General features: G+C 43.6%; 1 protein-coding gene across 2 annotated transcripts in view; it reads left to right on the forward strand.

Annotated features, from left to right (window-relative positions):
- The window catches only part of ZMAT3 (zinc finger matrin-type 3), a 99,783-nt gene that overhangs the window by 10,485 nt on the left and 72,159 nt on the right, over window positions 1–17,139 (forward strand). Inside the window, exon 2 of one of the 2 annotated variants that reach the window (XM_077487938.1) lies at window positions 8,743–8,883. The exons of the other annotated variant lie outside the window; for it this stretch is intronic. The gene's annotated coding sequence lies outside the window, so the exon portion shown is untranslated. The remainder of the gene's footprint in view (window positions 1–8,742; window positions 8,884–17,139) is intronic. 2 annotated transcript variants of the gene reach the window in all.

The following is a 17,139-nucleotide window of genomic DNA, read 5'->3' on the forward strand; positions in this document are numbered from 1 at the left end:
AGATAGACTTGGGCCTCATCCAAAAATAAATACACAACTATTAGCAATTGACCAGTGGTATCCCAGTAAGTTACAATAACAGACTATATCGGCCACAGAGAGGAGACATTTTTGATAAAATCATGAACTTTTATTTTAAAGCATTTAAAATGTTGGAAGAATCTTAGAATACCCATATAAAAAGAAAAAGTAGATACATAAAATATGCACACAATGTAAAATGTAAAAATTTAGGCGAAACCCATCTATATAGTGGTATGATGTAGTGTTGTCTATACGGTCAACAATTTGCCACAAACTTGGCTTCTTCACAACCCAGACATACAGTGCCTTGCAAAAGTATTCACCCCCATTGGCGTTTTGCCTATTTTGTTACATTACAGCCTTTAGTTCAATGTTTTTTTAATTTGAGCTATATGTGATGGATCAGAACACAATAGTCTAAGTTGGCGAAGTAAATTAATAAAAATACATACATAAAACTATTTTTCAGAAATAAAAAAATGATAATTGGCATGTGCCTATGTATTCACCCCCTTTGTTATGAAGCCCATAAAAAGCTCTGGTGCAACCAGTTACCTTCAGAAGTCACATAATTTGTGAAATGATGTCAGCCTGTGTGATCTGTTATTACATATACACAACTTTTTGAAAGGTCCCAGAGGCTGCAACACCTAAGCAAGAGGCACCACTTACCAAACACTGCCATTAGGACCATGGAACTCTCCAAACAAGTAAGGGACAATGTTGTTGAAAAGTACAAGTCAGGGTTAGGTTATAAAAAAAATCGAAATCTTTGATGATCCCTAGGAGCACAGAGACCTAAGGTAACACTGGAGGAGCTGCAGAGTTCCACAGCAGAGACTGGAGTATCTGTACATGGACGACAATAAGCCGTACGCTCCATAGATTTGGGCTTTATGGCAGAGTGGCCAGAAGAAAGCCATTACGTTCAGCAAAACACAAAATGGCTAGTTTTGAGTTTGTGAAAAGGCACATGGGAGACTCCCAAAATGTATGGAGGACGGTGCTCTGGTCTGTTGAGACTAAAATTTAACTTTTTGGCCATCAAAGAAAACGTGATGTGTTGGGTTTGCGCCAAACATAGCATCGCCCAAAGAACACCACCCCCACAGTGAAACATGGGGGTGGCAGCATCATGCTGTGGGGATGTTTTTGAGTAGTTGGGACTGGGGAACTGGTCAGAGTTGAGGGAAAGATGGATGGTGCTAAATACAGGGATATTCTTGAACAAACCTGTGTGTGATATGAGGCTAGGATGGAGGTTCACCTTCCAGCAAGACAATGACCCCAAACACACTGCTAAAGCAACACTTGAGTGGTTTAAGGGGAAACATGTAAATGTGTTGGAATGGCCTAGTCAAAGCCCAGACCATCCAACAGAAAATCTGTGGTCAGACTTAGATTGCTATTCACAAGCGCAAACCATTCAACTTGAAGGAGCTGGAGCAGTTTTGCAAGGAGGAATGGGCAAAAATCCCAGTGGTAAGATGTGGCAAGCTCATAGAGACTTATCCAAAGCGACTTGGAGTTGTGATAGCCGCAAAAGGTGGCTTTACAAAGTATTGATTTTAAGGGGGTGAATAGTTATGCACATTGACTTTTTCTGTTATTTTGTCCTATTTGTTGTTTACTTCACAATAAAAAAAAATCTTCAAAGTTGTGGCCATGTTCTGTAAATTTAATGATGCAAATCCTCAAACAATCCATGTTAATTCCAGGCTGTGAGACAACAAAACACAAAAAATGCCAAGGGGCGGTGAATACTTTTGCAAGGCACTGTATGTTCAATTTCTTTGTTATCTAAAACATCGTATTAGTAACATATCATTGTTGTACAACTTATATCAGACATTATGGAACCATATATCATATACTCCTACCAACAGAGGTCGGTAACGGATAAATCAGCTCAAATGCCTGGGGTGGGCATAGGAACACGCCATGTGCAAATACACCACAGTGCTGATGGTAAGTAGAGGGCAGCACTCCTAGATGAAAGGATATATGTAGTATAACTAGAGATTCAATATAAAGAATATGTATACAACCAAAAGGTATCCAGCTTCATAAACGTACTTAATCAGAGCAAAGTATAAAATATGGCGACGGATAATGTAACCACAGAGTGAGGGCAGCGAGGTATGCCAAGTTTGTGGCAAAATGCTGGCCGTACAGAAAACAGTACATTATACCACTGTATAAATTTATATATGTTCATTTTATATTGTGCATATTTTATATATCTACTTTTTCCCTTTATGGGTAATCTAATGCCCCGTACACGCGATCAGACTTTCCGGCAGACTTGGTCTGGCGGACCAGAATCCGTTGGACCATTTGATCGTGTCTGGGCTCCGTCTGACTTTTTCTTCCCAAAAGTCAGACGGACCTAGAAATAAAACACATTTTAAATCTTCCAGCCGCAAGTCCGCTGGACCCAGTTCCTATCGGGAAGCCCGTTCGTCTGTATGCTGGTCCGATGGACCAAATACAATGCAAGGGCAGCTACAGCACCTGCCCGCGAGAATGTTTCCAGCGCGATCCTATCCAGCGCTGGTTTCGGCTGCAGGATACTGTACATCCCTGCAATAGGAAAAACACATTTTCCTATTGCAGCGAGCGTGAGAGATAAGCGGCAATGTCCCTTAGGTCTGGTATGGATTTTAAGGGGAACCACCTATGACGAAAAACTGCGTGGGGGTCCCCCCAAAGTCCATACCAGACCCTTATCCGAGCAAGCAGCCCGGCCGGTCAGGAAAGGGGGTGGGGACGAGCGAGCACGCCCCCCTGAACAGTACCAGGTCGCATGCCCTCAACATGGGAGGTGGGTGCTTTGGGAAAGGGGCCCCCCCACCCCAACGCACCTTGTCCCCATGTTGATGAGGACAAGGGCCTCTTCCCGAAAACCCTGGCCATTGGTTGTCGGAGTCTGCGGTCGGGGGGCTTATCAGAATCCAGGAGTCCCCTTTAATAAGGGGGCCTCCAGATCCCAGCCCCCCACCCTATGTGAATAAGTATGGGGTACATCGTACCCCTACCCATTCACCTGGGGAAAAAAGTGTCAATTAAAAAAACACATTACACAGGTTTTTAAAGTAGTTTATTAGGCAGCTCCGGGGGTCTCTTCTGACTTCTCCGTGCTTTCCAGATCTTCTCCCGCTCTCTGGCCTCTTCTCCTGCTCTCCAGTTCTTCTACCTGGCTCCTCCGCTATCTTCTGTTCTTTTGCCGCTCTTTTGTTAGCGGTGGCTCGGCTTTTCTCCTTCTTCGTCGCTGTCTTCTTCTTTTCTTCTTCTTCCTTCTTCTGTTCTTGCGATGTTGACACAACGCTCTCTCCAGCTGTAATGCCGTGAACACGGTGCGCAACGCTTATATAGGCATAAGTGGCGGGGTCACCAGGTGATGTCACCTGGCGAACCCCGCCCCTTATGACATCACAGTCCCAGCGTGCCCCGGGGCTGTGACGTCATACGGGGCGGGGTCACTGGGTAACATCACCCGGTGACCTCGTCCCTTATGCCTATATAGGTCGTTACGCACCGTGTCCACTGCATTACAGCGGGAGAGAGCGTAGTGTCAACATTGGAAGAACAGAAGATGGCAATGGCGACGACGAAGGAGAAAGCTGGGCCACCGCTAGCAAAAGAGCGGCAAAAGAGCAGAAGATATCGGAGGAGCCCGGCAGAAGAACCGGAGAGTGGGAGAAGAGGCCAGAGAGCGGGAGAAAAACCGGAAAGCGCAGAGAGGCAGGAAGAGACCCCCGAAGTTGGAAGAAGACCCCCGGAGCTGCCTAATAAACTACTTTAAAAACCTGTGTAGTGTGTTTTTTTATTGACACTTTTTCCCCCAGGTGAATGGGTAGCGGTATGATGTACCCCATACTTATTCACATAGGGTGGGGGGGCCGGGATCTTGGGGCCCCCTTATTAAAGGGGGCTCCCGGATTCCGGTAAGCCCCCCGCCCACAGACCCCGACAACAGCCAGGGGTTGTTGGGAAGAAGCCCTTGTCGGGGCGCCCCCCTTCCCCAAAGCACCCACCCCCCATGTTGAGGGCATGCGCCCCGGTATTGGTTCAGGAGGGGGGGGGGCGCTCGCTCGTCCTCACCCCCTTTCCTGATCGACTGGGCTGCATGCTCAGATAAGGGTCTGGTATGGACTTTGGGGGGACCCCCACGCCGTTTTTTCAGCGTAGGGGATTCCCCTTAAAATCCATACCAGGCGACGGGACTCGCAAGGTGTTAATCTCGCCAATGAAAGCTGCGAGATTGACTTCCCTTTCTACTCCATGGGGTGCTCAGTCAAGTCTGGCTCATTACTTATTCACTGGCCCATATATATCTTTCATACATTCAAAATGTATTGAGTACTATGTAACTATTAATGTGTATGTGTACTTATCTTTTAGCAGCTCTTTTGCATATGGTGTACCAATGCCTGCTAATATGAAATACCTTGTATTACATTCATCAATGTTTACTATCTCTCATGTGCTGCCAAGCAGACATATATGTATCCATTATGTTTATACCATGTGTGCATGTATGTATATATGAAAATACTTTTTTACTAGTGTTACAAATAAAAAATGTTTACTAAATACTCTACCTCCACAAGTCAATTGCCTCATTTAAAGTCCCACATTCCCTTCTTATGTACTTGAACCCGGGATGGAGGTACATTTTTTGTGCCTCATTTAAAGTCCCAAACTCCCCCCTTTTGGCTCCCTCTCTAGTCCCGTCGTAACTGAAGTCACGTTCAAAATGAACAGACTTTAGTCCGTGTGTGGGCAAGTCCGTTCATTCTGAAAGTCCGTCAGAACTGCGCCGAAAATCAATCTCCAACATCAGGATATCTGGTGAATATTGGTTAGTGCTTAAAATGCGCACCCTAGGTGAACCCACATGATTCACTAGGGGAATTTGTATATTTCTAGATGACTACCTGTGAACCTCTATTGCTACAGGCTCTGTTCTGAGCTTGACCCCAGACCGTGACATGCATAAGCAAGGCTAGATTCAAGCCTATGGCTTGAAGACATCTACTGCTGTGGGTACTGGGAACGTGTGACACAAGATATAAATCTGCAACATTTTGCATTGTCTTGATTTGCCATTTAATGCAAATTCAGGTAACCCCAAATTTTGCAGTTCTTAAAGCAGAGAATGGTAGCACAAACAAATTCTTCCACACTCCATCCAAAGCTACAAAAAATATATTGGATGAATTTGTGTTTTAGCTTAGCATCTGGCTGAACTTCTACAAAGTACACATTTAAAGTGCAATTAAAAAAAAAATTGTGAGCAGGCAGGCTCTTTTGTAGTAAGAGAAACCTACCTGTTTGCAGTTTTCTCTAGAATGGTGGTGGTATTTTTTCACAACTGAGCTTTTATTTTTATTATATAACTGAAAAAAAGACTGAAAATGGATTCTGCTACATGTCTTTGGTAAAAAAAAAAAAAAAAATCCCAAGAGATATATATTTATTGATTTGTGTGAAAGTTATAATGTCTACAAACTATGGTATATATACTGGAATTTATGCAGCTATAGACGCTATACCAGTAATGGTGGTAGTCAGTGAATTATGGTGTGAATGTGATAGTATGGCAGGCAATCTAGCGTTAACTGACACTGGCTGGGAGGGACACTAACTGACAATGATGTCACTAATAACACTAATACACTGATATTACTGTAACTGTAATAATGACACCAATGGGTGACAGGGGTGATCAAAAGGGCAATCAAGGGTTTAATTGTGTGCCTAACAAGTATGTATGTGTGCTGCTTTTACTCACAGGATCTGTCTTTTCTCCAGTAATTCAGATTTTGTAAGCAAAGAACTCTTTGCTGTGGACACAGCTGATCAGCAGGTGTACAGCCAAAATCATTGGCTGTAACCTGCTGACAAACTTGTGTTGTGTCCAACCACAGCATAGATGAGCAGGGGACGTGTACACGCGTGCTTGAAAACCAGGAAGTACACCGCAACATACCAGTACGTTGCCGTCTGCTAGCAATAAATGTAGTGTACAACAGCACAGGAGGGGACTGGAGAACAGCATTGGGGGGGGGGGGGCCAGGGAACAGCACGGGGTATGACGACTGGAGAACAACATGGGGGGACTGGAGAACAGCACGGGTGGGACCAGGAACAGCAAAGGGTGGAACGGAGAACAGCATGGGGGAGGGGGGACTGAAGAACAGCAATGGGGGGGACCAGGGAACAGCACGGGGGGGGGACCGGGGAACAGCACGGGGGGACTGGAGAAAAGCACGGGGGGGGACCGAGGAACAGCACAGAGGGGGGACCGGAGAACAGCACAGAGGGGGGACTGGAGAACAGCACAGAGGGGGGACCTGAGAACAGCAAAGGGGGGAATGGAGAACAGCACGGGGTGGGGGACTGAAGAAGAGCACAGGTGGGACCAGAGGACAGCAGGGGGATGGAGAAGGGGGGGTGGGGTGGGAGAGAGCAGAAAAGTTGCTGGGGAAGATCACAGAGGGGCCAGGAGAGCATTGAGGGGCCTATGGGCAGCAGAAGTAAGCTGGATAGGAGGGGCGGCATATAGAGGAACCAATACCCTCCATGTTCTTCTTGCAGCCACTGAATGCTCGCTTTTCCTCCTTTACCACCTGCAGGCATTCAGTGGCTGCAAGAAGAACATGGTGGGTATCAGTTCCTCTATATGCCGCCCCTCCTATACAGGTTTAGAGGGAAGCTGCATGGGCCCCCTGGAGTATGAGGCTGAGTTGCAATGGCGACCCCTGTAGTTACACCTCTGCAGTGGAGAAAAAAAAATTCGGGCAGGTTGAAGGAGCAAAGAATGGAATGCTGGCAAGATTCTGAGGCTGTGATAGTTGCAGATGAGAGATGGGCCATTGCTGAGAGGATTGCTTGGCATACAGCGGGTTTAAAAAGACCAGTAGGTGAAAAGGTGTCAGAACATGAAAGGCTGAGGATGAAGGAGGATGAGGGGGCTGCAGGTGTAGTGAGAGCCAAACAAATATTGGGGGAGAAGAGACAGTGAACAGCTGGACAGAAGGGCCGGGTGTGAGGAGTTATCATGTGTGCAGTGATGAGGGAATCCTCTTCAGCTCTGAGGGGTTCATGCTGGGACCTGTAGTTCTTCACTTTCAGGGGGGTCACATCCCCCAAAAGTGAAGGATTTCAAGTCCCATCATAAACTCTGCCCTGATATCTAAGGATGTGTCCTCCTGCAGACCCTTATCTGCCCACCCTTATCTGCTTGCTCTCTCCAGCCTGTCACACACTCTGAGCTCCTGAGAAGTGCTGACAGTTCAGCACAGAACTCAGGCTGCTCGGGGAGAGCTGACAGAATTTTAAACCCGATGGATCTGTCATGTTGGTGAGTGTTTAGCATTTTACTTGCCTTTCTACCATCTCTACGTTTCGTTTGTGCACTGAAGTCTGTCTCAGATGTTTCTTCTGCTGCCTGGCTGGACTCGAGAACATACAGGGAGGAGGTGGGTGGAGCTAAACAGTAGGCGCGGAGGAGGAAGTTAAATCTCCTCTGCTGTGAATCCTGGGTCACTGCTTCTCTCCTGCTCATGACGTCACTGGTTGCTACATGCCAAGCGGGCGGCAGGTAGCAACCAGTTTGGACACTGAGCCAGCGGTGGTGGTGAATAAAATAAAAAGGGTCTCTGCCAGCTAGGGGTCCACCACAGGCAGAGACAGTGTGAGACAGAGACGATGCATAGGCTATTTTAGGGGGCATTAGATCGACCCAGGGCAATTCCGAGACACTGTATTGTCCCGAAATGAGGGTGCCCGGGACAGACCTGCTAATTGAGGGATTGTCCTAGGCAATACGGGACACCTGGGCACCCTAGTGCTGATGCCAGTACCACCAATAGGATTAAGCGTTCAAATGCAAAAGCATATCTAATCAGAAAAAAACACATTTGTTTAGTTTCAAAAGACAGGTATAGTCTTAATCCATTTTTGTTTCGGATAGAACCTAGCCTGAGATAGGGTGAGAGGAACAGGAAGTGATAGAAATTCTCTTTGATGGGAACAGAGACAGCAACACAGACATTTTTTTAGTATAGTGGAAAAGATTAAAATCTTTGTGAGGTTTTTAATGATGTCTATGGCCTCTTTTGCATGGGCGTCATCCATTCAGTCACATTTTTGCTAAGAAAAAAACAGATTCAGTTTAGGCCCCTTTCAGATGGGCGGACCCTGGCAGCGGATCTGCCTGCTCAGTGGAGAATCTGTCCACTAATCCCTGCTGAGCAGGCAGATGACAGGTCCGTGTCTGCTCCACATATACAGAGCAGACACAGCTTGCTCTCCTTTATGGGTGGTCGTCTGTTTCCATCTGACTGTCATTTAATACGCCAGGCAGATGGGGAACAGATCCCGAATCCATCTGTTTTTAGTGGATCGGATGTTGACTGATGTCAACGGACACATGTCCCTTGACATCTACAGCTCCATAGAGGGCAATGGATGGTCCGATTGGGTCCACCTACAAATCTTCTGTTTAGTTCTGTTTCATTAACATTTGTTTTTCATCCATTTGCATCCATTTTTCGTCCACTTATGTTTTTTTTTTAAAGGGAACAGAAATGCAGACTTGTCCCACTTAAAAAAATGGACCTTAACGGAAACAAATGAAAAACTGATGTAAACGGACGATATTCTTTTACACCCGTTTGACCATAGGAATACGTTTTTATTTGTCAACAGATGGATGGAAAACAAACAAATGGAACACCTGCATGAAAGGGGCTATATCTTGCTCATGATTGGGAAAACTGATATACAGAAGTGTACAAAAAGCATGAATAATTTTGAACTGTGATCTAAGCAGAACATATTTTCTATAGCGTAAGTAATATGTAAGTGCATTGTGTAGTATGCTAGGACTACCTGAATAAGCAAGGCATGATAATTCTGTATCTTAGGCTACAGTTTCTTTTTGCAAAATATATTTGATTGCATTTTATACGGCTTCCCTAAAAATACAATGAGCATTTGTCTTTATGTGCAATCTGTATGCATTGACAGGTGGCATATCTGAAGGAAAGGCATCAGCATTGTAGGAGAGGATTTCCCATGCAAATAACTTTCATTACTTGCCAGACAGTTTTTTGTTGTTTGCTGGATACATAAAAAAAAAAATGGCAATTAAATACTGTTGTTCTCCCTACAAAGAAGAGGGCTGGGCAGACCTGTGTTCAGAGAGATGTGTGCTGGCACAATTTACACGTATCCGTGCAGAAACATGAATATTCTAGCCACTAGAATGAAATTGTGCACGTATACATTATGTACATAAATACACATCAACACATGTAAATACGCACTACACATGGCATTTTATTATATTGCATTTTCTGCCAGCCCCTGGCAAAAAGATCCAGCATAAATGTGATTACTTTAAAATGCCCATGTACATGCAGCCTTATGCTGCGTACACACGACCAAACTTTTCGACGAACTAGGTCCGACGGTCTTGCCGGCTGACTTTCGGGGGAGTTTCAACTGACTTTCCAAACGAACAGACTTGGCCACACACAAGCACACCAAAGTCCACCGGATTTGAACGTGATGACGTACGACCGGACTAGAAGGAATGAGGAAGTTCATAGCCAGTCGCCAGTAGCTGCCCTAGTGTCGGTTTTCGTCCGTCGGACTAGCATACAGACAAACTGATGTTTTTTGACTGGACTCGAGTCCGTCAAAGATTTGAAACTTGTTTTTTTTCTAGGTCTGTCTGACTTTTGGGAAAAAAATGTCCGCTGGAGCCCATACACGATCGTAATATCCGACAGATTCATTCTGTCAGACCTAGTCTGCGATTCTTTGCAGTGAGATTTGGGGCAATCATTTTGTATGGGTGCAAATTGCCCACACTGCACAAAAAAATAGGTAATGGTAATTGATATCAGCGAGTATGTATAAGTGAATATATATATATATATATATATATATATATATATATATATATATACCTATAGATAGATATATATATATCTATAGATAGATCTATATCTATATATAGATATCTATATATATATATATATATATATATATATATATATATATATATATATATATATAGATATATCTATATACGGTTGTGCTCATAGGTTTACATACTCTGCCAGAATTTATGATTTCTTGGCCATTTTCAGAGAATATGAATGATAACACAAAAACTTTTCTTTCACTCAGGTTAGAGTTTGGCTGAAGACATTTATTATCAATCAGCTGTGTTTACTCTTTTTAAATCATAATGATGACAGAAACTACCCAAATGACCCTGAACAAAAGTTTACATACACCTTTTTTATAATATTTGTTTCCCCATTTAACATCAATGACAGCTTGAAGTCTTTTGTGGTATTTGTGAATGAGGCTCTTTATCTTCTCAGATGGTAAAACTTCCCATTCCTCTTGGCACAATGCCTCCAGTTCCTGTAAATTCTTGGGCTGCCTTGCATGACCTGCACATTTGAGATCTCCCCAGAGTGGTTCAATGATATTGAGGTCAGAAGACTAAGATAGCCACTTCAGAACCTTCACTTTATTCTGCTGTAGCCAATGACAGGTTGACTTGGCCTTGTGTTTTGGATCATTGTCATGTTCGAATGTCCAAGTACGTCCCATGTGCAGCTTCCTGGCTGATGAATGCAAATGTTCCTCCAGTATTTATTGATGACATACTGCATTCATCTTGTCATTCTGACCAAATTTCCTGTGCCTTTGTAGCTCACACATCCCCAAAACATCAGCGATCCACCTCCGTGTTTTACAGTATTAATGGTGTACCTTTTATCTTAGACCTTGTTGATTTTTCTCCAAATGTAGCATTTATGGTTCTGGCCAAAGCTCAGTTTTGGTGTTATCACTCCAAATGACTTTGTGCCAGAAGGTTTGAAGCCTGTCTCTGTGCTGTTTGGCGTATATTGTAAGCGAGATACTTTGCGCCATATGTGTAGTAATGGCTTTGTTCTGGCAACTCGACCATGCAGCCCATCCTTCTTCAAATGCCTCCTTATTGTGCATCTTGAAACAGCGACACCACATGTTTTCAGAGGGTCCTGTATTTCACCTGAAATTATTTGTGGAATTTTTTTTTGTCCTGAACAATTTTCCTGGCAGTTGTGGCTGAAATCTTAGTTGGTCTACCTGACCGTGGTTTGGTTTCAACAAAACCCCTCATTTTCCACTTCTTGATTACAGCTTGAACACTGCTGATTAGCATTCTCAATTCCTTGGATATCTTTTTATATCCCTTTCCTGTTTTATACAGTTAAACTACCTTTTCCCACAGATCCTTTGACAATTATTTTGCTTTCTCCATGACTCAGAATCCAGAAACATCAGTGCAGCACTGGATTAAGGTCCTGGAGTGGCCTAGCCAGTCTCCAGACCTTAATCCCATAGAAAATATGTGGAGGGAGCTGAAGGTTTGAGTAACCAAATATTAGCCTCGAAACCTTGATGACTTGAAGAGGATCTGCAAAGAGGAGTGGGACAAAATCCCTCCTGAGATGTGTCCAAACCTTGTGGCCAACTACAAGAAACATCTGAGCTCTGTGATTGCAGGGTTACTCTACCAAGTACTAAGTCATGTTTTGCGAAGGGGTCAAATACTTATTTCACTCGTTAAAATGCAAATCAATTTATAACTTTTTTGAAATTTGTTTTTCTGGATATTTTTGTTGTTATTCTGTCTCCCACTGTTAAAATAAACCTACCATTAAAAATATAGACTGATCATTTCATTTGTCAGTGGGCAAACATAAATCAGCAGGGAATCAAGTACTTTTTTTCCCTCACTGTATTTAATATGAAAGTTGATCACTCCTGATTTCTTAAGGCCCAAAAATGTCAGGACAGTACAACTATCCCCCAAATTCCTCCGTTTTAGAAAGTAGACAGTCCAAGGTATTTAGTAAGAGGCATGGTGAGTTTTTTTAAGTGAAATGAAGAGAAATTAAAAGACCATGCAATACAGCATCATCATATAGTGGTGATCAGGGACACTGACTGGTGACCGTATGTAAACTCTATGTGAACGTATGTACATTTTTTTTATTTTTTATTACATTCGATTTAAAAAAAAAACTTTTTTTTACACTTTGCTCATACCAGTGAATCTCACTGGTATAAACAACCATTTTTACTGAATGAAACTGATTCATTCAGTATGTATTGTTGTAATTAGCTGTGATTGGCCACAGCTAATCACATGGTAAAGATGGGCTGTGATTGGCCCTGCCTGTACTATGTGATTACTGTGAGCAATCACAGCTAGCAACACAATTGTATACTGTGAATGGCATGAAAGGAAGCCATTTGTTGTTTGCAATTTTCATGTGATCTGCTGTGATTGGTCACAGTGATCACATGGTACCCACAGTGGGCTGGTACAGTGATCAGTCATCAGCTGTTATATGACGTCCACCCGAAACTAGAAAAGTCCTGCCCAGCTGTCATTTTACTATTTCTAGGCTGGAAGAGACGTGGTTACAGAAGAACTATCATTAAAAATGTTCAAAGTTGTTTAACTTCCTAGAGGACCAAGTGTGTATAGCACTTGGTCTGGTTTAAATCTGTTCCATAGTAGTCAGACAGATTTTCCTCCTCCCCCCCCCCCCCCCCCCCCATCCGACAATGCTGCTAGAAAGGAGATAGATTTGTGATTGACTGCTGTATTCTTTGGTAGCAGGGGACGATATGGAGACCAGCGCTTCCATTCACAAAACCCCCCCCCCCCAAAAAAAACAAAAACACAGTCTGCAGTGCTGTGTGTCTATCAGCCGCTGCTTTTACACATTCACACCCTGGCCGATGGACCAGACAGTGATGCAGTGCTGTGTGATATTTCCATTTTATGAACCGGCAATCAGTGATGCCAGACTGTGTTATATGCTGCATAGGTCCCAACAACACTGGTCGCACATTTATAAAAGTGAAAGCTTACATAACACTGCGGCACTGTGTGATCCATTGGGCAGGCTGTATATATGTAAAAGCAGCTGCTGACGCACAGTGCCGCATTTCTGATGGATAAACAGTCGGCACTGCTTGTTCATAAATAATCGTAAAAGATCACTCAGAGCTGCTGCTCTGTATAATGTATCTGTGGCTGCTTTTACTTCATACAGAGCATCAGCAGATACTTTACACTGAGCCAAAGCTCTGAGTGATATTTTACTATTACGAACAATCAAAGTACTGATTGATCATTCATAATAGTGACAAATCACTCAGTTTAGAGAGGGGGCAGGGCTTTCTGCTGGCTGTACCTCTCCCATAGAAATACTCATAATGTAGCATTCAAAAGGGGGCCTAGGGATAACTTGGACCTTGCTGCAACTACAGAGATGTGGTTCAAGGATTCAAATAACTGGGAAAAAATGATACTAGGGTACACTATACAGGCATGACAGAGTTGGGAAGAGGGGAGGTGGAGTTGTGTCCAAAATAGCATAACACTAACATTAATTAAAAAAACAAATGAAATACAGTGATACCTCGGTTTGCAAGTAATGCGGTATACCAGCTTTTCGCAAGACGAGCTATATTTTTTTTTAAATTCTGATTTGATTTGCAAGTGCTGTCTCGCAAGACAAGCAGGAATAAAGCTGCTGGTGTATGTATTACCATATGTGGCCAGAGGTCCAGCGGTGCTGGAGAACTTGGAGACGCTCGGAGACACTTGGAGACACTCCCAGCTGGGTGGGGCGAGCGTAATGTGTGTCAGAGCACCCAAAAGTGTCAACAGTTCCCAAGTGTCTCTGTGCGTCTCCAAGTGTCACCAGCCCCCCCCCCCCCCCTCCGCACATCTGGCCACATACAGTACTACTTACATTATTATGGGGACGCTCGCTTTCATACAAGTGCTTTGGATTACAAGCATGCTTCTGGAACGAATTACGCTCGTAACCCAAGGTATTACTGTACTCACAACCATCTGGGTCTGCCTTACAACCAGGGAGAATTGGTGTAGTATACAGACCCCCAGGACAGACTGAAGATTATGATAACTTGTTATTGACGAGATAACTCAAATGGCAATAAAGGGAGAGGTTTTGATTATGGAGTGACTTCAACATGCCCGACATTAAATGAAATTCTCAGTTAAAAACTTTTAAATAATCAAAAACATAACAATAGTTCTCTTTGAAAATAGTATTTCAGTCAAAACTTTCTTTTGGATATTTTTGGGAAGGGTCGGACCCAAGTCAATTTGTGGGAGATTTCCTCTTCCTGTCTTGCCTTGGTGGAGGCACAGGCAACAATAGCGATTTTATAGCTGACTGTATTTCAGTTTTCTTGTGGGGGAGATTACGTTTACTTCCTGCCCATTTACCACATACTAAGAATAGTATGTGAATATGTCACCGCTGGAATTTCTGAACCTATGAAAAAACATTTTTTTTGGGGCTTTAAAGGGAACCTGTTACAATTGTGCTTGTACAGAACTTTGAAAACCCGGTCATAAATTAGTGTAATTTTACTAAGTTTATTTATATAAGATTTGTATGTACACTCCCTTATGTGGCTTTACTTGCTTTGTCTGATCACTGACACTTTAGCTCGAGTGTTCGGGAGTCTGAGGTCATCTGAATATAATTTAGCTGATATGACATCTACTTTTTGATGACTCCTATGTACATATAAGTTTTGAAAAAGAACCCTGTAGATAGATGATTAAATTTCTTCATAATTATTGTACGGTGTATAACAGAGGTCCCCAACCTCCGGACTCAGGTATTGGTCCATTGCCTGTTAGGAACTGGGCCACACAGCAGGAGCTGAGTGGTTGGCAAGCATGCAAAGCTTCATTTGTATTTACAGCTGCTCCCCATTGCTCGCATTACCACCAGAGCTTTTTTTTGCTTAAAATACAGATCATGATTCTCTCACGATTCTGAAGAACTTTTTTATTTTAAAGATTTACAACCTCTGAACATTAGGTTATCAACCAAGGTGGCAATAAAATAAGACATAATATACTCTGCTTCAATCACATTTAGAGAAATGTAATGAAAAATAGTGTAATGTATAAAGAACTAAAACAATTACCATTAACCACTTCAGCCCGGGAAGGATTTACCCACTTCCTGACCAGGCCATTTTTTTGCGATGGGACACTGCATTACTTTAACTGACAATTGAGTGGTCATGCCCCGCTGTACCCAAATAACATTTATGTCCTTTTTTCCCACGGATAGAGCTTTCTTTTGTTGCAGGGGTTGATCACCTCTGTGGTTGATCACCTCTGTGGTTTTTATTTATTCACTATAAAAAAAAGTACATTTTGGAAAATAAACAATATTTTTTACTTTCTGCTATAAAACATACCCAATAAAAAAATTGTAAAAAATAAAATGTCTTCATTAGTTTAGGCCAATATGTATATTTACTGGTAATGGCGGTGATCAGCGATTTTTTAGCAGGACTTTGACACTTTTTGGGAACCAGTGAACCATTATTACAGCAATCAGTGCTAAAAATATGCACTGACATTGCACTAATAGCACTGGCAGCAAAAGGGTTAGCATCAGGGGCAACCAAAGGGTTAACTGTGTTCCCTCAGTGTGTTTACTAAATGTATGGGGGATGGGCTGCTTGACAACACACACATCCGTCCTCCTGCATAGCAGAAAGACAGGATCTCTGTGTGACCCCCTGTCAGAGAGGAGATCTGCCTTGTTTATGGACTTTGAAAAAGTCTTTGAAAAAGTTTACTGCACTACTTTGGTCCGACTTTGATCCTACTTCAGCCCATTGAATATCATTGAAGATGGATCATCGTCTTAACCGATCAGACTTTGGAATGCGACTTGTGCTCTGAGGATCTTGAAGTGGTACCCTACGCCAATTAAAACAAAACAAAACAGCATAGGGTTCCCCCTCCAAGATTATACCAAACCCTTCGGTCTGGTATGGATTTTAAGGGGAAACACCACCCCAAAAAAAACAGCATGAGGCCCCCCCCCAAAATCCATAGCAGACCCTTATCCAAGCACGCAGCCTGGCAGGTCAGGAAAGGGGGTGGGGATGAGCGAGTGCCCCCCTTCTGAACCATACCAGGCCACATGCCCTCAGCATGAGGGGGTGGGTGCTTTGGGGAGGGCCCTGCGCCCCCCACCCCAAAGCACCTTGTCCCCATGTTGATGGGGACAAGGGCCTCTTCCCAACAACCCTGGCCAGTGGTTGTCAGGGTCTGCGGGTGGGGAGCTTGTTAGAATCTGGAAGCCCCCTTCATGTGAATGAGTATGGGCTACCCATTCACCTAAAAAAAGCATCAGAAATAAAAACAGTACACAGGTTTTTGACAAAGTAATTTATTAAAGCAGCTCTGGTGTCTCTTCTCCTTCCGATTTCTTCTCCTACCACTAATGACATCTTTAATGTGAACCCAGCTAGAGGCACAGAGGAACAAAACAGGGATTTCTTCAGAATAACAAAACAGAAATCTGCAACAAAGGTTTTTATAATCCTTGCAATTAGGGATGCACCGAATGGGTTTTTTGGTGCCGAAACCGATAACGAAAATAAATATTCCTTGATCCCGAAAACTGAAACAGATACCGAAACAGCACCGATACCGAAATTGACTATTTGTAAAAAATATTTTTTTACAGGAGATGGTCAGAGACTGGGGACATGCTACAGGCGATGGTCAGAGACTGGGGACATGCTACAGGAGATGGTCAGAGACTGGGGACATGCTACAGGAGATGGTCAGAGACTGGGGACATGCTACAGGAGATGGTCAGAGACTGGGGACATGCTACAGGAGATGGTCAGAGACTGGGGACATGCTACAGGAGATGGTCAGGGACTGGGATCATGCTACAGGAGATGGTCAGAGACTGGGGACATGCTACCGGAGATGGTCAGAGACTGCAGGCTTGCTACAGGAGATGGTCAGGGACTGCAGGCTTGCTACAGGAGATGGTCAGAGACTGCAGACATGCTACAGGAGATGGTCAGAGACTGCAGGCATGCTACAGGAGATGATCAGAGACTGGGGACATGCTACAGGAGATGGTCAGAGACTGGGGACATGCTACAGGAGATGGTCAGAGACTGGGGACATGCTACAGGAGATGGTCA

This window comes from Lithobates pipiens, unplaced genomic scaffold (assembly GCF_037356315.1).
Source record: "Lithobates pipiens isolate NorthernLeopardFrog02 unplaced genomic scaffold, aLitPip1_a1.2 Scaffold_18, whole genome shotgun sequence".
Classification (NCBI taxonomy): domain Eukaryota; kingdom Metazoa; phylum Chordata; class Amphibia; order Anura; family Ranidae; genus Lithobates; species Lithobates pipiens.